We start from the raw sequence: 7,748 nt of genomic DNA on the forward strand, positions 1-7,748 counted from the left end.
TAATTGTCAATTTCTTATCACTGTAAGTCAAAAGACAACAAGTTCACTGTTAATATCATATTTTTTTTTATATATATATAGATATATTATATATATGTAATATATACGTACAAATATATATATTATATATATATATATATTATATATATATATACATATAAATATAAAATATGCACATATACTATACACATACATACATACATATAAATACCATACCATACGTATATATATATATATATATATATATATATATATAATATATATATATATATATGTATATATGTGTGTGTGTGTCACACAAATCTGGCAGATTCGATACACATATACAAATTGCAGTCAAAGGCAGGCATACGCTGGCGACTCGTACTTCTTTTATTGCCTCCTTCGTTTCGTGATTCATTATCACATCATCAGAGAATTCTATGGAAAATTGAACTTTTACTGATTTATTCAATTTTCCATAGAATTATCTGATGATGTGATTATGAGTCACGAAACGTAGGAAGCAATAAAAGAAGTACGAGTTCCCAGCGTATTCCTGCCCTTGGCTACAATTTGTTAAATGTTGTATATGTATATGCATTATATATATATATATATATATATATATATATATATATATATATATATATATATGTGTGTGTATAAAGATATATTAAGCATAACAGTATCGAGTGGTTAGGAGACAACTTACCCAAACCTGTTAAAATAAGAGACGGTTTGTTGTATAAATGTAATCGGAACCTTTAGTGAAAGGATTCCGTTAAACTGTTTAAATATTATCTCTTAAAATGGCATTACATCATTCTGTTCATGGTGATGAATGATATTATTTCTTATTCTCTCCTGTGTAAATGTGTTAAGCATCAAGTTGCGGAAGTCGCTGTCAAATAAAGATAATGATTGTTAGTCATTTTGTTTTCCTCTGACAAATACGTTCCTCTGCACTATATATATATATATATAATATATATATATATATATATATATATATTATATATATATATGTATATATATATATATAATATATATATAATATATATATATATATATATATACAGAAGATTATTCAAAGGCACGTGGCTGTCATTGATTTCATTAAGGGAGATCAGGATGGAGAGAGAGAGAGAGAGAGTTACAAGAATTAGGAGGTCTCAAATACTTGTTAGTCCACCCGAGGAGACATCGAGAGAGGACGCTCTTGAAAGCAGCGCAGTATGGAGAGAGAGAGAGAGAGAGAGAGAGAGAGAGAGAGAGAGAGAGAGAGAAGGCCATAAGTAATTAACGCTCTTTCACAGAACTCATTCCATTACCTGATATAAAACGCAGGTTACTCAAGGTCATTCCATCACCCTCCACGATGCGGGAAACATTCCTCGGATATTAGAGCTCTCTCTCTCTCTCTCTCTCTCTCTCTCTCTCTCTCTCTCTCTCTCTGTCGACGTCTGAAAACGTGACCTGATTCTTTTTCTCCTCTGATGCCAAGTCATTTAATTTGTGCCCTTGCTCTGTCAAACGAGAATGACGAAGCAGAATCGAAAGTCCCAATCAGGGACTAAGACATTTTCGATTAAGAAGTATCAACCGCACGTGAGTTTCATAACGTTAATAACTTTCCTACATTGGGTAATTGCTCTGCTTACAACAGACAGGTCTGTTAATTGCACACAATCTTCTAAACCGTTTTGTCAGTTTCAGTTTTTTTTTCAGAAAAAAAAATTTTTTCTTTGTACTGTCTCTCTTATGCGGAATGATAGGCGATTTTGTATCTTGAAATTGAAGGAAGTTCTAACTCATTTTGAAGACGCCTCGTTGCTTGCGTAACTAAGAATTTTTCCACTCAATTGATCCTCAGTTCCTGCATCTCAAAGGTTACTAAAAGCTGAAAGCAATCAAGTCTACGCTGTGGCAAAGCTGCCGAGCGTGAAATCATTCGATAAAGGGTCGTAAATGATTATTATTGTGTCCTTGCTGCTTTGTGAACTTTCAATAAAAGCAGACATTTCACCTGAATTTGCTTTGTGCAATGAAGTATGTTCTTATTGAACTCGGAATAAAAAAAAAACATTTTGGGTGGGGAGAAAAATAAATTGTTTATAACTTGATTTTCTGCAGACTACCAGAAATTGCTATGTACGAAGAACAAGGCTGCTGAAACTCCAAGTAGTTGCTACTATTCTTGATAATTTGTCACTCAATATGAAGCCTAACTGAAGATAAACTTTACGCGAATTGTTCATAAATAGTTGAATAAAATTAATTATATCTGGCCATGAGTATTTTCATGCAAAATCAATTTCCATGGATTTTCTAATAGAAAGTAAAAATCTTTCTCTACCTCATTGCAAAACTTTCTTTCTTCAAAGCAGCTCATTCATTCACAGGGCTTGTTATAGGAGTAGACTTCGAACTACCATTATGCAATGACAAAGAGATGTGCTCTTGATGTAAAGGATTTCCTATAATGAATGGTTAGGTGCATCACATTACGGAGAGTCATTTTCCAGTGGCTGCTTTTAATTCGATGTTCAGAAGTCATGTTTCCGGTATGGTTTAAAACTTCGTGAGAATGTCACCTTTCGTTTTGGCAACTCACAAAGCGTATCATAGCCACTCTCCCTTATTTTATCTTTTATTTAAAAATTGTAATGTACGCAATACATTATTTTATTACAATATTAAGTCGAGGAACAATATTCTACATGTTTTTAAATACCGCACTTAACTTGATTACCTGTTTTTGTTATAATTGTACAAAAAGTAGTTAATCTGATACTAAGAGTTGACACTTACAGGACACCTGATCGTTAAGCTTGACGAGCAACTAAAATGAGTGAACTCTCAACTGAGGTCGTTCTTTGAAGGTCATGTCATCCAGAAGCCAAAGCGCCTCAGTGGCGTGGTTGGTTTGGTGTTTGCTTCTCACCTCGGTGGCCGCGGGTTCGATTCTCGGCCATTCCATAGAAGAGTGAGAGATGTGTATTTCTGGTGACAGAAGTTCACTCTCGACGTGGTTCGGAAGTCACGTAAAGCCGTTGGTCCCGTTGCTGAATAACCACTGGTTCCATACAACGTAAAAACACCATACAAACAAAAAACATCCAGAAGCCATGAACGAAAGGCCCACTCGCCAACTTCCACAGGGAATCCTGAATGTCGCAACCGGAAAATAGTGGATGTTGTAATAAATGTAATAAATGTATATAGCGCCGTGTCCAATCTGCCTCGTGGTTTCCAGATTGGTAATCTTAACCTTTTGATGATGACTTTCAAAGTCTTTTGAATCCGAAGCATTTGCTTGTTGCGTAGTTCAGTCCTGAGGTCTTCCCAAAGGCGTTTTCTTTATTAGTTAAAGTCATGATGACCGTTTGCTTCCCTGCATAGAAAGAGAGGAGAGAGAGAGAGAGAGAGAGAGAGAGAGAGAGGTGACATTATACTGAGAATAAATGCCAATTACTGCAACAACTTAGAAAATCCATCTCTGCGTGAAAATACTACCAATAGGTGTGCTGCTAGATCTCTCTCTCTCTCTCTCTCTCTCTCTCTCTCTCTCTCTCTCTCTCTCTCTCTCTCTCTCTATTCTTGGAAAGGAGCCAAGCCATACTTCAGAATTATCCTTTTTCCAATGTCCGGTCTGAGTTTAATTTATTTTGATATTTTATGCGCGCATGAGGAGCTTTTATGTAGCTTATGCATAAATGGACTCGGTTTGTACGATTGTTTGCCTCTCTTCAGCGAGTAAGATATCCGTGTACTCGATGACTGACCCTGTAAGGTGGTAGTGCCGTCAGTGCACCTCATGCGGTGCACTGTAGGCATTGCATGATGTTTTTTGCAGCGTCCCCTCGGGCCCAAGTTGCAACCGCATCCATTCCTTTTACTGTATCTCCATTCAAATTCTCTTTCTTCCACCTTACTTCCCACTGTCTGCTAACAGTTGTTTTTAGTGCAATTACTTTGAGGTTTTCCTCCTGTTACACCGTTCAACCTTTTTTACTGTCAATTTCCGTTTCAGCGCTGAATGACCTCATAGGTGCCAGTGTTTGGCCTTTAATCTAACTCTTGCAATCCACTCCATTCCATTCCATTTCATTCCATGTACTTACTGTAGATATTTGACGTCGAATGATAGTGAATTTTATACAAAAACTGTCGAATGAAAAGGCATTGATATTACTAGTCGACTTTGATCGTCGATAAGCAATTACAATTTACAAGCAGGCCTTCGCTTAGTATTGACTAATCCACGTATATGCAACCGTGTATTTACATTCGTGGCAAGGCACGATTTATCCAATTGTTGACAAATGATTGTGTTATACATCAGACGCCATTGCTTCCAAAACGGTAATAAGTGTCGTGACAGGGATCTAATCATGATCCTGGAGCGAAAAGACGCAAGACTTGAACATGACACAGGATCGCAAATCCTTTTAATCGTTTTAAAAGTGGGCTCTGTATCTCTCGTTCAGGTGACGTCTGCCAAAAGAGTAATAGGATAGAGACTAAGTCAGCGTGATGAGAACTTGTGGCACCAATAATAATTGGGCTTAATTGCTCGCAAGGTGACGCTGGGAAAGTCAGTGGTGAGTGAGTGTTGTTGTGTATTTAATACTCAGTAATAAGTAAGTAAAAGAATTCAAATTCGACGTTGTTTTCAACCGGCTTCTTAAAATTCGACGTTGTTTTCAACCGGCTTCTTGCGCGTAAGATTCTGAGATAACTGTGATCGAAGGAAAATGATGATAAAGGGCCATTCTTTTAAAAAAGCTGAATAGGCGGATGGTATCTTTTGGCATCTGCGCAGTGGTCTCTGCCAAATTGCATGAATAATGATTAAAACTATAGGTTTTGGGTAATTTTGACTGGCGTACCCCCTCACTAGTAAGAAAATTATACCTCGAGTCAGGAGACGATAATCGATGCCAAAAAGCGGAAAAAATCGTTTCTCATGTTTTAACCCTTTAAACGTTTAACACGTATATATACTACATAGCGTGCTAACGCTCCCTGAGCCGTTTATTACGTAACATATATTTTATTTAAATAAATATATATATATTATATATATATAATATATATATATAACATAATGTATATACATATATAGATATATATATTACACACATATATATATATATATATATATATATATATATATATATATATATATATATATATACGCGGGAGCAGATGTTTTGTTTTGACCGTGGCGTTTAGTACGTATATATACGATTGATTTTTTTCTGCCTTTCTTTCAAGGTTAATCCTTAATAATATATTTTCTCTAGGTCCAAGGAAGTTACTTTCTTTTTTTTCTTTTCCTGCTCTGGCACAAATGAAAAAGGATAAGTACGAATTGTAATTTATTGACATTACTATTCCGCTGAAATATAAAAAATATACTGGAACGTTGCAAACAAAACGTTAGATCTAGAACGCACAAACTTTCATACACGAAACCATACACAAGCACCATATTCTAAATGAAAGCTATGTATAGTCCCTATAGTATAAAGTATATCTCTACGGTATATCCCCAGCTGGATAATCCCTATAGTGTAAAGTATATCCCTACAGAATATCCTCAAGAGGATAATCCTTATAGTGTAAAGTATATCCCTACATTATATCCTCAGCAGGATAATCCCTATAGTGTAAATTATATCCCTACGGTATATCCCCAGGAGAATTGTAAAGTATATCCTTAAAGGGTATCCCCAAAAGGATATATTATCCCTATAGTGTAAAGTATATCCCTACAGTATGTCCCTACGGTATATCCCCAGCAGGATAATCCCTGTAGTGTAAAGTATATTCCTACGGTATATCCCAAGCAGGATAATCCCTACACTGTAAAGTATATCCCAAAAGGATATCCACCAAAATAATCCCTATAGTGTAAAGTATATCCCTACATTATATCCTCAGCAGGATAATCCCTATAGTGTAAAGAATATCCCTATGGTATATCCCTAGCAGGATAGTCCCTATAGTGTAAAGTACGTATATCCCTACGGTATATCCCTAGCAGGATAATCCCTAGCAGGATAATCCCTATAGTGTATAGTACGTATATCCCTACAGTATATCCCTAGCAGGATAATCCCTAGCAGGATAGTCCCTATAGTGTAAAGTACATATATCCATACGGTATATCCCTAGCAGGATAATCCCTATAGTGTAAAGTATATCCCTATGGTATATCCCTATGGTATATCCCTAGCAGGATAATCCCTATAGTGTAAAGTACGTATATCCCTATGGTATATCCCTATCAGAATAATCCCTATAGTGTAAAGTATATCCCTATGTTATATCCCTAGCAGGATAGTCCCTATAGTGTAAAGTACGTATATCCCTACGGTATATCCCTAGCAGGATAATCCCTTTAGTGTAAAGTACGTATATCCCTATGGTATATCCCTAGCAGGATAATCCCTATAGTGTAAAGTATATCCCTATGGTATATCCCTAGCCGGATAATCCCTATAGTGTGAAGTATATCCCTATGGTATATCCCTAGCAGGATAATCCCTATAGTGTGAAGTATATCCCTATGGTATATCCCTAGCAGGATAATCCCTATAGTGTAAAGTATATCCCTATGGTATATCCCTAGCAGGATAATCCCTATAGTGTGAAGTATATCCCTATGGTATATCCCTAGCAGGATAATCCCTATAGTGTAAAGTATATCCCTATGGTATATCCCTAGCAGGATAATCCTTATAGTGTAAAGTATATCCCTATGGTATATCCCTAGCAGGATAATCCCTATAGTGTGAAGTATATCCCTATGGTATATCCCTAGCAGGATAATCCCTATAGTGTGAAGTATATCCCTATGGTATATCCCTAGCAGGATAATCCCTATAGTGTAAAGTATATCCCTATGGTATATCCCAAGTAGGATAATCCCTATAGTGTAAAGTATATCCCTAAAGGATATCCCCAAGAGGATAACGAGCATTGGTTTCCTTTGTTGTCTCTCTGTCACGTTTTCATTGCTGCCGATTGAGTTTTGTCATTCATTGTATGCGTAATGAATTTCATACATTACGATTTAAAACAACGGAAAATTAATTTCATTAATTACAGTTAACTTATAACATACGAAAAAGAGTAAAGGAAGAAATCGAATGCTTAGGAGGAGGACATTATTATGGTTTACCATAGGTGCACAGTAGGTACATGACACTAAAAAATTCTCTCTCTCTCTCTCTCTCTCTCTCTCTCTCTCTCTCTCTCTCTCTCTCTCTCTCTCATTGGTCATTAGCCATTAACTCGGCAGTCGGCCTGAAAGCTGTTTGAAGTATTTGTGTAAAGAGCTGAAAGGAAGAATCTAAATTCTAATATAATACCCAAATACGATACTGTACTTGATATCACCTCTTATTGCAAGATACAGGACCAGCGTGGCACAAGTGATGGAGGTGTAGATCAACAGATCACTGACGTCAGTTTCTAAATGAAAACGTGTACTACTTTTTTTTCTAGTGCAATTGACACACTTCTTCGCTGTCTTTATGATAAGTTTGGAAAAAAGAAGGAAAGTCAATTTTCATAAAGAGTTTGTCTAATGATCTACGTGCTGATTCTGTCTCCATGCTTTGAAAAAATAAATGTGCAATAGTTATGGCCTCAACAATACCTACCGATGAAATGTAACCAATTATTATTGAAGGTTTTGCCGGGTCTTTGAGTACATCCATATGCAGATCACGAACCAGGAATCCTTTAAAACA

The 7,748-nt window shown here is 36.2% G+C and overlaps 1 protein-coding gene across 3 annotated transcripts in view; it reads left to right on the forward strand.

Moving 5' to 3' along the window:
* LOC135206691 (bestrophin-4-like) overlaps window positions 1-7,748 on the forward strand; it is a 514,714-nt gene that overhangs the window by 348,827 nt on the left and 158,139 nt on the right. The gene's annotated exons all lie outside the window — the stretch shown is intronic.

The sequence above is a fragment of the Macrobrachium nipponense genome, chromosome 31 (assembly GCF_015104395.2).
Source record: "Macrobrachium nipponense isolate FS-2020 chromosome 31, ASM1510439v2, whole genome shotgun sequence".
Taxonomy (NCBI): Eukaryota; Metazoa; Arthropoda; class Malacostraca; order Decapoda; family Palaemonidae; genus Macrobrachium; species Macrobrachium nipponense.